At 40.9% G+C, this 16,584-nt stretch overlaps 1 protein-coding gene across 18 annotated transcripts in view; it reads right to left on the bottom strand.

The window, feature by feature from the left end:
* NCALD (neurocalcin delta) overlaps nt 1-16,584 on the bottom strand; it is a 454,841-nt gene that overhangs the window by 305,106 nt on the left and 133,151 nt on the right. For 15 of the 18 annotated variants that reach the window (XM_085020454.1, NM_001445053.1, NM_001445051.1 and 12 more), the window contains one exon: nt 13,883-13,932. The exons of 2 other annotated variants lie outside the window; for them this stretch is intronic. The gene's annotated coding sequence lies outside the window, so the exon portion shown is untranslated. Of the gene's footprint in view, nt 1-13,882; nt 13,974-16,584 lie in introns of all 18 variants that reach the window. One more of the 18 variants, XM_085020455.1, reaches the window with a different exon arrangement.

Raw genomic sequence — 16,584 nt, 5'->3', positions numbered from 1 at the left:
TTGAAATCAGATTTGCTGCTTCAGATCAATCTAGTGTCTACGCTCAGCTTCTAAGGGAGAAAATGTCCTATCAGAGCAGTTTACCATCTTGCTCTGTCCAGAGAAATCGATGCGCTTCTAAGGGCTCTCTCTGGATGCCATGGTAACTCTGGTCACGTCTGCTGTGACTGGGGTACAGCTTATGGAACTTGACAATGCTACCTGAGAAAACATGCGTGAGAGTCCTGCTGGCGGGCTTGACCTGGACGCAGGACACGTTCTCTTCAGGGGCACGTACACTTGTGAGCCTTGACTGCATCCCAGCACGGAGCCAGCACCAAGGTAACCAAGGGAACGTAAGACACCATGGCAGAGAACTCACAGTGGGTATGGTATTCAGGGAGCCCCAAGAATACAGAGCAGTGATGTCATCAAGTTTTAGCTCTTCTTCCAAAATCTAAATTTTACTCTCTAGTTTGTTCTGTGACTTCAAGTGTGGAAGTCTCTCACAAAGATTACTTCAGCTAAATACAGATGTAAAAAAAGGCTGAATGTTGAGCATGGGAATGAGGCTGGGATCAGAAAAAAGTTTCAGTTGTTCATTGGGTCCTTGGATGCACTTCCCCTGAAGAGTGAAGGGAGAACTACAGGCTATGGAAAGGAAGTGCCTTCTTGGCTTAATGCAGAATCTCACCCCCAGCACCTGGAACTCTCAGATGTCTCCTCAGACTGTCTCCCTGAGGAAGATACTTTCCCATCTCAGTTGTCGTGTTAGGTTGGCACTGCACAGAAATTAACAGCCATAGTGGTCTAGAAAAGTTAAACAATTTTTTTCATTGGTACAGCAGTAACACACTGTATTACATATGTCAGGTCTTATCTACATGGGTTTGATTACAGAATCTAATAAGTATTCTCTAAATTTGAAAAAAAAGAACATAATTTTCCTTCCTCTGGAAACACTGAACAAATAGGTGACAGACTCCCCTCTTCATTGTGGTTAATACATATGTGCATATTTACACCACTGTCAGATTATAGGAGGAATCACTTTGGAGCTCACCGTGTACATGAACCAGGGACCACCTCAATAATTTCTATATACATGAAATGATCTATGATTCCTAATGGTCCTTACAAAGCCCAGGAGTGAGGCGAATTTCTTCAGGAGATATTTGGGAAGCTCATGCTCTAACCACCATGCTGCACCAGGAGCTGAAGGGGAAAGAAAAGAAACTTCATACTTGGCCCTTTTTTTACCCTTTGATGGAGAAGACAAAACAGGTCAGGTAGCATTTTGCTCCATTTCTCCTCTCTTACTTGCACTCTGTTTCTTCGCTGACCTAGTGGAGTTCTGTCCTTGGCCTCTGTCCACCCACCATGTCTGTCACCCACTTTCTGCATCTTCACAATACCCCCCATCTGACCCCCGACACACACCTTGGCCTCCTTTCTTTCTCTGCTCAAAATGAGATGAGTATGGAACCATCAATACCTTCGCTCGCTTTTCTTCCCAACCCTGAAGAATCCCATATTCTGTGTTCTCTGCTCTAACACTGAACACTCTTGGAGAAAAAATATGGAACACTGAAGATGTCTTCAACAAAATCACGAAGAAAGGACCACTGGAGAATGTCAATTTCCTAACTAGAATGTAAGTGCCTTGATGGCAGGGACTGCGTCTCAATGACTTGTTAAGCCCAAGGGCACTCTAGCAGGAGTTATGATGATTCCTCTTTGCAATGAGTTAATACCAAAAACAAAAAATAAGAAAAGAAGGATCTATACTCATTGGACAAATAGGCTGATTTTTTAAACTTTCACACATAGTTTATATGCAAATAAAGAGTTATTCCAAAATAATGCATTCAATAAAAGAGTCTTAAAAAAAAAGGCTGGTAAAAGTTATTCTGTGAATTTCAGAGTTGTAAATATCTTCAAACCTATTTTATAACTCAGAAGGTTTTTTTGTTTTGGTTTTTATTTTTCTTATCAAAGAGACAGAAACCATTTTTAATTTTATTAAAATATCATTGATTTACAATGTTGTGCCAATTTCTGCTATACAGCAAAGTGACACAGTCATATGTATATATACATAAATTATTTTTTTATATTCTTTACCATCATTGTCTATCCCAAGAGACTGGATACAGTGCCCTGTGCTATACAGTAGGACCTCACTGCTTTTCCTTTCTAGATGTAATAGTTTGCATCTGCTAACCCCAAATTCCCTGTCCACCCCACTCCCTCCTCCCTCCGCTGTGGCAACCACAAGTCTGTTCTCCATGTCTGTGAGTCTGCTTCTGTTTTGTAGATAGGTTCAATTCAGGAGTTTTATAATTTAAGATGGTTCTTCCTGGTAATCAAAGCAATGTAGTGAGATCTCACTACGCTGCATGGCAAACCACTGCTAAAGCTTCACCAAACAGAAGTCAGCCTCAGGTCATATCCATATTTCCACCAGGGAAACATGAAAGGGTCTTTCTGTGTTAATCAGAAAGGCAACTATCAAAAGAATCCTGAAACATCACGTTTCAAAGAGAAGAAAGCCAGCATCCTTTCAGGGTCATGCCACTGTGAGGTGCAGAATTTCAGTGAGATGTTGCTGCCTGGACAGGGGACCCAAGTGGATGCTCGGGTATTCTGAGCCCACACTGGGAATGCAGAATGCTCCTCCCCCACACCAGGGGCAACCCTGTTTCAGAGCCAGGTGGGGTCCGCTGATCTGCCAAGTTAACTGCCATAGGCCGCAATCCTCATACCAACGTGGCAGGAACAAACCTGAATGTCACCTGATTATCCTACAAATGTAATAATATCTGACAAGAGGCTGATTGGACAGCACACGATGTCATTTCCTCCAATTACGGAATGCTGGAGAAAAACTGAAATAGCCACAAAGCACTGTCAGCAAAGCAATCAGCGGCAACAATTAGCTGGCTACTCAGAGCTGAGCCTTGTGCAGGGAGCAGGGCTGGTTGTTAGGGGTTTTCGAACAGCATGACAGCAGAAGTCAAGGATGTCCAAGCGAGAAGAAGGGCCGGAGGGTACTGCACACCGAGGGGGTCTGCAACAAAACCCTCGAGTGAAGGGAGAGGCAGCAGTTGGTTGGTTGGTTGGTTTGTGGGTGGGTGGGTTGGTGGGTTGGTGGGTGGTTTAGTGGGTGGGTTGGTTTCTGTCCAGCAGTGTAGAGGAATGTTACAAAGAGTCCTGCAGCGAGCTTCTGAAACAGCTGAAAGTCTACTGTCTGCAGCCCATGGTGTTTATTTGCCCTGAAGCACCCTTCTTCTCAACCTGAAACAATTCTACAAATCTATAAATCTAGTAGCAGTTCATCACAATCTCCTTTGTGAGGGTTTTACAACTTCAACACCTGTGAATTCTCCCTCTTCTACACTCCCATGAGAGACTGCCATCTATATTACAAGGTCACTAAGAGTAGGAGTTGGGGAAAATATATAAATACATATAACATAACTGTCACAAAATGTCATTACTCATAACAAGACATTGTATGTGTGACACACATGTCCATAAAACAATTACTAGGAGGAGCATCATTATCTCCCTCCCAGCATCCCTGCCTGGGCACTTAAAACTGTTTGTCTTCTTAAAACGAATGGAAGATGACTTCTACCCTTCACTAGAAGCCCTCACTCCTCCTCAAGGGAGTGACTCCTTGGCTCGCTCAGACTCAGTGAGGGACAGTGCGTGGAGGTCTGGACACCGCCCCCCCTTCTCTCTACTTCTGGCCTCAGCAGCATGTATTTTTCTTTTCCATGAAAGAAGACGTCAGCAATAAAAGTAATAGGATGCCTGCTTCTAGCTGGTCCTGTCCATAATTTAAGCTCAGGCTCCAATCCAGGATTGTTGGGAATAAAGCTGATGTTTAGCTCCCTGTCTGTCTGATGTCTGTGTTTAATTCCCTATCCATAGCAAACCCAGCTCTGATTTCTTTTGCAGCAATCATACACCCAACTCAGATATACATGTCCTGGCCTCCCTTAGAGCTAATATTGACCCCTGAGATTAAAGCAGAAGTCTCTGGCCCTGGGAAATCAGGACGACTCTTGACCTGGGCTGAGTCAACTAAGCGGCATGACCTTATGCCCTTTTCTGTCTACCTGCTTGGAACATATACATGATGGCCCCAAGTTGGACAAGACATGCGAAAGAAATTTAATGATATTGGCAGAACTCTTTGACTTTACATCTCTCAATAAGGTGCAGAGGCGGAGGGGGGCGGGTGTTGAGTAGAGCAGGGAGTCTTCAAAATATCTGGGTACAAAGGCAAAAGGAAACACAAAAGGAAAGCAGACACGATAATCCAGCAATCTGGACCAGCATTTTTTATGAAATCAAAGGAAAGAGGAATTGAGATAAATGCAAAACGAATCTTTGTTGAAAGGTAGGGAAAAAAAATAGAGAAAACTAGAATTTGGGCAGCACAGTCCCAACCATCATTGCATCACAAGATACTCAAAGTTAGGAAGATTCAAAAGCTTAGGGTCTGTTGGCAAGAACCTTAACAAAGGGATGAGTCCTTGCTAGAATCCTTTAGGCCAGATTTTGAAGCATCAATTGAAATTTCATGCAGGAACCTGTTGCTTGAGCTGAACCCAAGGTGAAGAAGAAGACAGAACCGCCCCTAGGAGGCAAGCTTCAAAGGTCTAAGAAATCCTTTCATAAGAGGAAGCCACAGAAAAACCTCTGCTACAAGAAAAAGTCAAAGTTTTAGAGTGCTAAGAACACAAAGCTCAAAGACTTTGAAACTAAGAAGCTTTAAATATGCATATCAATGATAATTGTTCAATTAAATTCAATAATTTAACTAGAAAATGCATTTTAATACCTTATTTTGGTGTACTACAATCTGGTTTATTCTTAAAGTATTCTTCAAAATATTTTGACTTGAAAGATTTTAATTTCATTATTAAAAGCACATTTGGCCAAAAATAAGAAGAAATGAGTGAGAGGAAGGAAGGAAGGAAGCAAGGAAGGAAAAAGAGAAGGGAAGTGAAGGGAAGGAAGGGAAGGGAAGAAAAGAAAAAACAATGATTGTATAAAAGATCAGAGCTCAAAGTGCACAAGAATCCCTCAAAGATCTTGTCAAAATGAGCACCCAGATACATTCAACAAATATTAACAGGCATAAAGGGAGATATTGATGAGAATACAATCATAGTAGGAGACCTAAATACCCCCCTCACATCAATGGACAGATCCTCTAGACAGAAAACCAATAAAGCAACAGAGATCCTAAAGGAAACAATAGAAAAGTTAGACTTCATTGATATCTTCAGGACACTACATCCAAAAAAAGCAGAATACACATTCTTCTCAAATGCTCATGGAACATTCTCAAGAATCGACCACATATTGGGACACAAAGTGAATCTCAATAAATTTAGGAGCGTAGAAATTATCTCAAGTATCTTCTCTGACCACAATGCCATGAAATTAGAAATCAACCATGGGAAAAGCAAAGAGAAAAAACCTACTCCATGGAGACTAAACAACATGCTACTAAAAAACCAATGGGTCAATGAGGAAATCAAGAAGGAAATTAAAAACTACCTTGAAACAAATGATAATGAAGACACAACCTCTCAAAATCTATGGGATGCTGCGAAAGCAGTGCTCAGAGGGAAATTTATAGCAATCCAGGCCTTTCTCAAAAAAGAAGAAAGATCCCAAATTGACAACTTAACCCTCCACCTAAACGAATTAGAAAAAGAAGAACAAAAAAGTCCTAAAGTCAGCAGAAGGAAGGAAATTATAAAGATCAAAGAAGAAATCAATAAAATAGAGACTCAAAAAACAATAGAGAAAATTAATAAAACCAAGAGCTGGTTCTTTGAAAAGGTGAACAAAATTGACAAACCCCTGGCCAGACTCACTAAAAAGAGGAGAGAAAGAACCCAAATAACCAAAATTATCAATGAAAAAGGAGAAATCACAACGGATACAGCAGAAATACAAAAAACCATAAGAGAATACTATGAACAACTGTATGGCAACAAGTTTGACAATCTGGAAGAAATGGACAATTTTCTAGAATCTTACAGCCTGCCAAAACTGAATCAAGCAGAAACAGACCAACTGAACAGACCGATCACTAGAAATGAAATTGAAGAGGTCATAAAATCACTCCCTACAAATAAAAGTCCAGGACCAGATGGCTTCATAGGTGAATTTTATCAAACATATAAAGAGGAATTGGTGCCCATCCTCCTTAAACTCTTTCAAAAGGTTGAAGAAGAAGGAATACTCCCAAAGACATTCTATGATGCCACCATCACCCTCATTCCAAAACCAGACAGAGATACCACCAAAAAAGAAAACTATCGCCCAATATCATTGATGAATATAGATGCAAAAATTCTCAACAAAATCTTAGCCAACTGAATCCAACAACACACCAAAAAAATTATACACCATGACCAGGTTGGGTTCATCCCAGGTTCACAAGGATGGTTCAACATACGCAAATCAATTAGCATCATACACCACATTAACAAAAAAAAAGTCAGAAATCATATGATCATCTCAATAGACGCAGAAAAAGCATTTGACAAAGTTCAACATCCATTCATGATCAAGACCCTCGCCAAAGTGGGTATAGAGGGAACATTCCTGAATATAATCAAAGACATTTATGATAAACCCACAGCAAATATAATACTCCATGGGGAAAAACTAAAAGCCTTCTCACTCAAATCTGGAACAAGACAGGGATGCCCACTCTCACCACTGCTCTTCAACATAGTTTTGGAAGTCCTGGCCACAGCAATTAGACAAACAAAAGAAATAAAAGGCATCCATATAGGAAGAGAAGAGATAAAACTGTCACTATATGCAGATGACATGATACTATACATAGAAAATCCTAAGGACTCAACCCCAAAACTACTTGAACTGATTAATAAATTCAGCAAAGTGGCAGGATATAAGATTAACATTCAGAAGTCAGTCGCATTTCTGTATACCAGCAATGAAACATTAGAAAAGGAATACAAAAAAATGATACCTTTTAAAATTGTACCTCACAAAATCAAATACCTCGGAATACACCTGACCAAGGAGGTAAAGGACCTATATGCTGAGAACTATAAAACTTTAATCAAAGAAATCAAAGAAGATGTAAAGAAATGGAAAGGTATTCCATGTTCCTGGATTGGAAAAATCAATATTGTGAAAATGGCCATACTACCCAAAGCAATCTACAGATTCAACGCAATCCCTATCAAATTACCCATGACATTTTTCACAGAACTAGAACAAACAATCCAAACATTTATATGGAACCACAAAAGACCCAGAATCGCCAAAGCAATCCTGAGAAACAAAAACCAAGCAGGAGGCATACCTCTCCCAGACTTCAAGAAATACTACAAAGCCACAGTCATCAAAACAGTGTGGTACTGGTATCAAAACAGACAGACAGACCAATGGAACAGAATAGAGAACCCGGAAATAAACCCTGACACCTATGGTCAATTAATCTTTGACAAGGGAGGCAAGAACATAAAATGGGAAAAGCAAAGTCTATTCAGCAAGCATTGCTGGGAAACCTGGACAGCTGCATGCAAAGCAATGAAACTAGAACACACCCTCACACCATGCACAAAAATAAACTCCAAATGGCTGAAAGACTTAAATATACGACAGGACACCATCAAACTCCTAAAAGAGAACATAAGCAGAACACTCTCTGACATCAACATCATGAATATTTTCTCAGGTCAGTCTCCCAAAGCAATAGAAATTAGAGCAAAAATAAACCCATGGGACCTCATCAAACTGAAAAGCTTTTGCACAGCAAAGGAAACCAAAAAGAAAACAAAAAGACAACTTTCAGAATGGGAGAAAATAGTTTCAAATGATGCAATGAACAAGGGCTTAATCTCTAGAATATATAAGCAACTTATACAACTCAACAGCAAAAAAACCAATCAATCAATGGAAAAATGGGCAAAAGACCTGAATAGACATTTCTCCAAAGAAGATATACAGATGGCCAGCAAACACATGAAAAAATGCTCAACATCGCTGATTATAAGAGAAATGCAAATCAAAACTACCATGAGATATCACCTCACACCAGTCAGAATGGCCATCATTAATAAATCGACAAATAACAAGTGCTGGAGGGGGTGTGGAGAAAAGGGAACCCTCCTGCACTGCTGGTGGGAATGTAAACTGGTACAGCCACTATGGAGAACAGTTTGGAGATACCTTAGAAATCTATACATAGAACTTCCATATGACCCCGCAATCCCACTCTTGGGCATCTATCCGGACAAAGCTCTACTTAAAAGAGACACATGCACCCGCATGTTCATTGCAGCACTATTCACAATAGCCAGGACATGGAAACAATCCAAATGTCCATCGACAGATGATTGGATTCGGAAGAGGTGGTATATATACACAATGGAATACTACTCAGCCATAAAAAAGAATGACATAATGCCATTTGCAGCAACATGGATGGAACTAGAGAATCTCATACTGAGTGAAATGAGCCAGAAAGACAAAGGCAAATACCATATGATATCACTTATAACTGGAATCTAATATCCAGCACAAATGAACATCTCCTCAGAAAAGAAAATCATGGACTTAGAGAAGAGACTTGTGGTTGCCTGATGGGAGGGGGAGGGAGTGGGAGGGATCGGGAGCTTGGGCTTATCAGACACAACCTAGAATAGATTTACAAGGAGATCCTGCTGAATAGCATTGAGAACTATGTCTAGATACTCATGTTGCAACAGAAGAAAGGGTGGGGGAAAAAACTGTAATTGTAATGTATACATGTAAGGATAACCTGACCCCCTTGCTGTACAGTGGGAAAATTAAAAAAAATTTTTAAAAAATGCAGATTCTGATTCATCCGGTCTAAAGGTAGGACCTGTGATTCTGCACAAGCTCTCAGGTGATGCTGATGCCGCTGGTCCTACCCTGATGGAAGTACAAGGGACTCTTCAGCCCAGGACACAAAGAAGAGGGAGGAAGAGGAAACTCTCTTCCACCCAAGCCACCTACAAAAACACAAGGCAGAAATCAGATGCCATGAGGAGGAGCAAGAATGTGGACAAAGTGACAGTCCCAAGGCCAAGACACTCAAGTCCTGCCCAAGACTAAGGCTGGACCAGAAGAACTGAGACCCCCATCCCAGCCCCAGCTTTGCACTGAACCCTGAGAGCAGTGTACAGCTAGGAGAGGAACACGTGGAGAACATCATGGAGAGAGATCTCCTCAGCAGAACTGCTGTGGAGGGTCTGTGAAAGCTGAGGATGGCGTTTAGAGAGTGAGAAATACCCTCTGGCACAACAGATCACATACTAGGCATGAGGTAACTATAGTTCACCACAGGAAAACTTGGGAGTCTGGCAGGTAGAGGGTAACTACGGCAATTAGGAACCCAACACCACCCTAACTCCTCACTAGCAACTAATCTTTTTTTTTTTTTTGTCTTTTTTGTCTTTTTGTTGTTGTTGTTGTTGTTGTTATTGTTGCTATTTCTTGGGCCGCTCCCGCGGCATGTGGAGGTTCCCAGGCTAGGGGTTGAATCGGAGCTGTAGCCACCGGCCTACGCCAGAGCCACAGCAATGCGGGATCCGAGCCGCGTCTGCAATCTACACCACAGCTCACGGCAAGGCCGGATCGTTAACCCACTGAGCAAGGGCAGGGACCGAACCTGCAACCTCATGGTTCCTAGTCGGATTCGTTAACCACTGCGCCACGACGGGAACTCCACTAGCAACTAATCTTACTAACTGCTAACAAGATGGACTAAATCTTTCTTACACCAACAACCTCACAAAAGAAGTGGGCCGATTTCTGGGTGGCCATATTATTAGCTTTATTATCTACTGCCCTTCCACCAACAAGGTCCAACATCCAATCAAAATTATGAGACATTTAAAATCCAAGGAAAAACAACCCATTAACAAGATAAAGCAACCAACAAACAGAACTAGACAGAGAGATGGCCCAGATATTGGAACAATCATACAGAGAATTTAAAATAGCTATGATTGGAGTTCCCCTTGTGGCTCAGCGGTTAACGAACCCAACCAGTATCCGCGAGGAGGCAAGTTCCATCCCTGGCCTTGCTCAGTGGGTTGAAGATTGCCGTGAGCTGTGGTGTAGGTCACAGACACGGCTCAGATCCCACATTGCTGTGGCTGTGGTGTAGGCCAGCGGCTATTGCCCTGATTTGACCCCTAGCCTGGGAATTTCCATATGCCATGGATGTGGCCCTAAAAAGACCAAAAAAATATATAAATAAAATAAAATAGCTATGATAATATGTAAAAGGCTCACATGGAAGAGAAGGATACAATCCATGAAAAGATGGAGAATTGCAGCAGAGACATAGAAACTATAGGAAAGAATTTTAAAGAAATTCTAGAAATAAAAATGCCGTATCAGAAATGAAGAATTCCTTTGATTGGCTGATGAAACAGGACATTAAAGAGTCAGTAACCTGAGCATTTCAGTAAATATTATCCAAAGAGAAATGGTAACTTTTAAAAGTATCCAAGAGCTGTAGAATAATATCATACAATTTAATATGCATGTAATCAGAGTACCAGGAGGAGAGAGAGAGAGAGAGAGAGAGAAAGGCACCAGGTATTTAAAAGGGGGAAATTCTACATATGGCGATGGAAAATGCAGACATCCACATAAAACATTTAACCTTTACCCTTATCTCACACCAGATACAAAAATCACCTTGAAATGTGTCATATAACTCATATGACTACATGCAAAAGTAAAAACTATAAAATTTCTAGAAAAAATTAAGAACATCTTTGTATTCTTGGTTTTAGTGAAGATTTCATAGGACGGAAAACTGTGATCCACCAAAGGAAAAAAATTGATAAATTAAACTGCATGAAAATTAAAGACTTCTACTCTGAGTGATGATTTTAAGAGTATGAAAAACAAGCCATGGATTGGGAAAAGTTATTTGCGAAGCACACATTTGATGAAAAGGTTTGTATCCAGAATATATTCTATTCTAGCTCAATAATTTAAAGTCAGATAACTTAATTTTTAAAATGGATGACTGATTTGAACAGACACTTCACCAAAGGAGATATACAGAGAGCAAAGAAGGAAATGAGAATTAAAGTTACAACAAGATAACACTATACATGAATTCAAATTGCTCAAGTTAACAGAGACTGATTATACCAAATGCTGGAGAGATTGTGGAACAAGCAAAATTTCACATACTGCTGAATGGAATGCAAAATGGCACAGTCACTATGGGAATAGCTGGAGGGATTTTTATATATATAAAACATTAATCATATACTTGCTACACTTACCATATGACACAATAATTCTCCTCCTACTAATTTACCCAATAGAAATGAAAACATGTATCCAAAGGAAGATCAATTAACAAGCAATCATAGTAGCTTTAGTCAAAGAGCCAAAAATTATAAATAACCCAAATGTTTATCAATTGGTGAATGGATAAGCAAATGGTGATATATCCATACAATGGAATTCTACACAGCAATAAAAAAGAACAAATGACTAGTACTGGCAACAACACAGATGAATTTTTGAGATTTTTTTAAAATGAAATTTGTAACAAAAGGCTAAATATTATATGACTCCATTTATTTATTCTGAAAAACCTAGGGACAGAAATCAGATCAGTGGTTGTTTACTACAAAGGAGCATTCTTTCAGGCGTTGGGTATGTCCTGCCTCCCGATTGTAGTAGTGGTTACCTGACTAACCGTACCTAATTTTTTTGCTGAAGTTTATCAAACCATGAATTCACCAGAGAGTGAATCTTACTGTGTGTCCCTTATACTTCAGTAAACCTAACCAAAATAAGTAAATAGATAAGTCGTGCTATAACAAAAGAATGGCTGTTGATCAAGAACATGAAAAAAATTAACCTTGACCCTCTCCCTCACATCATGCACACTAAAACCAATGCCAGATGTATCACAGCCCAAAATGGAAACGAAAAATGATACAGCTTTCAAAAGAAAATATCAAACATCAAACGTTTTTGTGATCTTGAAACCAGGCCAAGATTTCTTAAATAGCGCCCAAGCACAAAGGAAAAAGAATGGATCATTTAAAGGAATTTCTCTTCATAAAAAGAGTGAAAAGGTAAACCATAGGAAAAACAGTAGATATTTACAATATATACGTTCTACCAAGGCCTCAAATCCAGAATACATATTATTAAAAATGTCTATAATTCAATAAGAAAGACCATTCAATAAGACAACCCAATTTTTTTTCCAAAAGACCTGAATAAGCATTTCACTTGTTTTTTGTGGTTGTTAAAAACTTGCAAGGGCTTTTCACAAAGATATTCAAATGGTCAATTAGCATATGAAAAAGTACCCAATTTCTTTAGTCTGCTGGGAAATAGAAATTAAAACTTCAGTGATACTACTTCACACCCACCAGTAGAGTCTCAATGAAAAATCAAAAGAACAGACAAAACAGAAAATACTTTGTATTGGAAAGGATACAGAGAGATCAGAACTCTCATACACTCCTGGTTGGCATGTACATTTTTAAATTAATACAGGGAGAAAAAAATTTGCTAGTATCTCTTAAAGCGGAACATATACCTACCCCATGACCCAAAAATTCCCTTGCTGTATACATATCCAACAGAAATGTATGTTTATATATAAAAGCAAAAATAAAACTTTCCAAAACTGACTCAAGAAGAAATTAGAAAACCTAACTAAATCAGAAATTAAATCAGCAGGTAAGAGTTCTTCCCTCGAAGAAAACAACAGATGTCAACTGTTTTTTTTTCCTATTCCACCATACATTCAAGGAGCAAGTAATTCCAATATTTTGAACATCATTCTTGACGAGGAAAATAGCAGAGAGGAATATTTTATCCAATCTCAGGTCTAAAACTAAATCTTAGCTATATACAGAAAGGCTAATGCTTCATGGTCAAGTTGGTTTTTATCACAGCAATGCAAGATAATTTAACATTAGAAAATCAATTAATATAAGTTACCAGGAAAAGATGAAGAATAAAAATTATTTCATCATCTCAGTAGATTAGAAAATTCCGTAAAATTCACCATCCAGGCTAACTTACTTTTAGCAAACTAGGAATAGAAGAGAAACTTTTTTTTTTAGGGCTGCATACGTGGCGTATGTAAGTTCCCAGGCTAGGGGTCAAATCGGAGCTGCAGCTGCCAGCCTACACCCCAGCCACAGCAATGCTGCCAGATTCATGAGTCTGCAACTTGCGCCACAGCTCATTGCAACACCGGATCACTGACCCTCTGAGCAAGGCCAGGGATCAAACCCGAGTCCTCATGGATACTAGACTTGTTTCCACCATGCCACAACAGGAACTCCCAAAGAGAAACTTCTTAATCTTGATTTAACAAAATGTGCCTACTATTAGATATTTAGATCCTCTCCTCTTTGTTTTGTTTTATTTGGCAATTATAATTTATTCTGCAATGAACATCTTTGCACATGTTGATCAAGTTGCCTAACTTTTCTGTTCTCAATTTCCTCATGTGTAAGACGGAAATAAGGAGTTCCTGCTGTGACACAATAGGAGCCGTGTTGTCTTGAGGGTGCTGGGATGCAGGTTTGATCCCCTGCCCAGCACAGTGGGTTAAGGATCTGGTGCTGCCACAGTTGCAGCTTAGGGTGCAGCTATGGCTGGGATCTGATCCCTGGTCTGGGAACTCCATGCCACAGGGTGGCCAAAAAAAAGAAAAAAAAAAAGGATGGAAATAAAATAATAAAATACACCTAACTTATAGGATGTTGCAAGGATTAAATAAGATGTTGGATTTGGGTCTTAGGATGTCTGGGCAGAAAAACATGGTCTATGAATCTGAGGAAATTTGTCCTGTGTTTACCTGGTGGAGGATCTCTCAAAGCACACCGCAGGTTCAAGTCAGAAGTCACTCTGTCAAAAATAAAGAAAGTTATTGTCTTAGGTTATCAGAACTAAGGATAAAATATCCAAGAAAGCCAATTAATGATGGGGACTATTGCTCACTGCAGGATTCCCTCGCATTATTTTTATGTTTTGCCTTCTTTTAGGGCCATACCCACCGCATGTGGAGGTTCCCAGGCTAGGGGTCAATTCCTACGCCACAGCCACAGCAACACAGGATCTGAGCTGTGTCTTCGCCCACACCACAGCTCACGACAACACCAGATCCTTAACCCACTGAGCAAGGCCAGGGATCGAACCTGCGTCCTCATGGATCCTAGTCAGATTCATTTCTGCTGAACCACGAAGGGAACTCCTCTTTCGCATTACTTGATAGCTTCCGCCCATTGCAGCTACCATGTCTCTAATCAAATGAAGATGACAAACGCATGCTCCCTTCCTCTGACCTTGATCGACAACCCTCTAGGTTTTTGGGTTTTTTTTGTTTTTGTTTTTGTTTTTGTTTTTGTTTTTGCCTTTTCTAGGCCCACTCCCGCGGCATATGGAGGTTCCCAGGCTAGGGGTCCAATCAGAGCTGTAGCCGCCGGTCTACACCACAGCCACAGCAACGAGGGATCCAAGCCACGTCTGCAACCTACACCACAGCTCACGGCAATGCCAGATCCTTAACCCACTGAGCAAGGCCAGGGATCAAACCCGCAACCTCATGGTTCCTAGTCGGATTCGTTAACCACTGCGCCACGATGGGAACTCCAACAGCCCTCCATTTCTGCACAGTGGCCAGAGTGACCATTCTAACATTTGAGCCTGGCACACCACACCCCTCCTGAAACCCTTTCCAAACCTCCTCGTATCTAGGGGATAAAGACCAAGCTCCTTGGCATGACTTAGAAGTGCCTTGGTCATCCAGTGCCTACCTACTTCTCCAGCCTGGTCTCTCATCACCGTATCACTATCTGGGCCCCAGCTACCCTGCACTTCCTTCGGCCCCTCACTCCTTACCACACTCCAGCTCTTGCACCCACCCGTCCCTCTGCTAGGACCACCCCACTCATCTCCACCTGACCACCTCCTACTTGTCCTTCTATTCTCCATGTAAGGCTCCCTTCCCCACTCGGGCCGTCTGCTTCCCTTGACCATCTTAAGCTCCTCTACCCTTCCAAAGGAGCCTGCGAGTCTTCTTTTGTAATATCATCCATGCAACTACTTATTCAATATACCTTGTCTTGGAGTTCCCGTCTGGGCTCAGTGGTTAACGAATCCGACTAGGAACCACGAGGTTGTGGGTTCAATCCCTGCCCTTGCTCAGTGGGTTAAGGATCTGGTGTTGCTGAGAGCTGTGGTGTAGGTTGCAGACGCGGCTCGGATCCTGCATTGCTGTGGCTCTGGCATAGGCTGGTGGCTATAGCTCCGATTCGACCCCTAGCCTGGGAATCTCCATATGCCTCAGGAGTGGCCCAAGAAAATGGCAAAAAGCCAATATATATATATATATATATATATATATATATATATATATAAAATCTTGTCTTCCCTGTGAGCCTGGGGGCCTATCTGCTTTGTTCACAGCTATATCCTCATGTCTATCCCAGCACTGGTCTCACAGTGGACGTTTCATGAGTATTTATTGCGCAAAAGAATTATTAAACTCATTCCTCAGCTCTTAGCTTTCCCACTCATCTTTTGATTCATACTGATAATTTGATAGGCTTCCAACTTCATTACCATACTTCACTGATGAAGATTCACTGGTTGTAAGAGATAAATGCTATGTTACATAACAGTGGGAAAGAAAAATGGTTGCAAATTAAACGGTGGTACAAATATTAGGATCAAGAATTTTTATCCTGTACTTATTAAAAGAGCTCTATCAGACCTACTTAGGCATCAGTTTTTACTATATTCATAAAAAGGGAAAATATGAAGATATTCATGAAATAAATTGTTTAGTTTTTCCAATTTAATTTGACTCAGGTATCCCATTCAAAACCCACTCTTTCGAATCACTTTTTGCCACAGGGTCCAACCACTGTGTTTTTCCACACAATACTGTCCCCTGTATCACCAAGAGCTTCAGCGATGAAGCATTCTTTTGTCTTTTCTAGGGCCGCACCAGCAGCATATGGAGTCCCAGGCTAGGGGTCTAATCAGAGCTGTTGCCACCGGCCTACACCACAGCTCACAGAAATGCTGGATCCTTAACCCAGTGAGCAAGGCCAGAGACTGAACCCACAACCTCATGATTCCTAGTCAGATTCGTTAACCACTGAGGTGCGACGGGCGCTCCGATGCCGCATTTCTTAGAGGAGTGTTCAAGTATCGCATTGCGGATTTTCTTCTAAGCTTCTGATGCCTTCCCACAGTACTGATACTGGCAAGAAAATCTTACTAATAGAGGTTAGCAGATTTCTGTCGACACCTAGGGCCACATTCCTTCCTCAGATGGTCGTGGAATGGATGGCTGACTGAGACAGTAAGAGGTTTCACTCATCTTGTCATGCAACCAGAACTATCAAGTTCACACACACACAGGCAAGGAAGCTGCAGCACAGCCACCACCTGACCAACTGCAATAAAAGATGCTTTCAAGGGAACTCTCCTGCACTGTTGGTGGGAATGTAAACTGGTACAGCCAACTATGGAGAACAGTTTGGAGATACC

This window comes from Sus scrofa, chromosome 4, assembly GCF_054392235.1.
Source record: "Sus scrofa isolate SSC_HxYL_T2T_F1_AM1 chromosome 4, Sscrofa_HxYL_maternal_Yorkshire_Landrace_v2.0, whole genome shotgun sequence".
In the NCBI taxonomy this organism is placed as follows: domain Eukaryota; kingdom Metazoa; phylum Chordata; class Mammalia; order Artiodactyla; family Suidae; genus Sus; species Sus scrofa.
The sequence above is the reverse complement of the archived record's forward strand: the minus strand, read 5'-3'. Positions and strand labels throughout refer to the sequence as shown.